We start from the raw sequence: 622 nt of genomic DNA, 5'->3' as shown, positions 1-622 counted from the left end.
TCAATGGACATCCAGGAGCAGACCAGGAACGTTTTATAGCCTTCGTGTGTTAGCCAGTCCTCGCCTGTTGGTTTCCTGATTCACGCGTATTATGATAATACACCACAACCGAATCATATAGTATATTGTGTTGGAGCTCAGTGAGGCTAGTTCCGTGCGGTACGCCGGTCTCTCCACTCACCTAGGATATAACGATGAGGGTAGGAAAATTTCGTGTGCTCACTGGAGTTGACGGGGAAATGCAAAGTTGTCGCGAATTGTGTTCGCTGCTTCCGCTCCTGCAAGTGCTGCTGGTTTCTTTCAAGGGACGGTATGGGAGTATTTGCTTCGTTTGGGGCATCATAAAGGGTAAGCGCTCTGTACGGTGTCTGGACTGGTGTGTGTGCATCAGCAATAAGAGCGTGTGGTTGGGATGTAGCATCTAGGGCTTCGACACAGAGAATGCGTTTAGAAGGGTTGGCGTGTGCGTAGAACGGTGAGTGACAGTGGTGTGAAAAAGAGGCCGTCATCACCCAAAGGGATTCCCGCGGAGTCCCCCACCGCAGTACTAGCCGGGCCTTGCGCCGCTTAACTTCGGAGTTCAGATGGGATCCGGTGCATTAGACGCAGTATGAACGACGGC

General features: G+C 51.8%; 1 non-coding gene across 1 annotated transcript; it reads right to left on the bottom strand.

The window, feature by feature from the left end:
• Positions 1-500: 500 nt before the first annotated feature.
• LOC121365721 lies at positions 501-622 on the bottom strand. The gene has a single exon (XR_005957061.1). It is a non-coding gene; the product is annotated as a 5S ribosomal RNA (ribosomal RNA).

Source organism: Pyrgilauda ruficollis, unplaced genomic scaffold, assembly GCF_017590135.1.
Source record: "Pyrgilauda ruficollis isolate IOZ18807 unplaced genomic scaffold, ASM1759013v1 scaffold9899, whole genome shotgun sequence".
NCBI lineage: Eukaryota > Metazoa > Chordata > Aves > Passeriformes > Passeridae > Pyrgilauda > Pyrgilauda ruficollis.
Note: the sequence above shows the minus strand (reverse complement) of the source record. Positions and strands in the feature narration are given on the sequence as shown.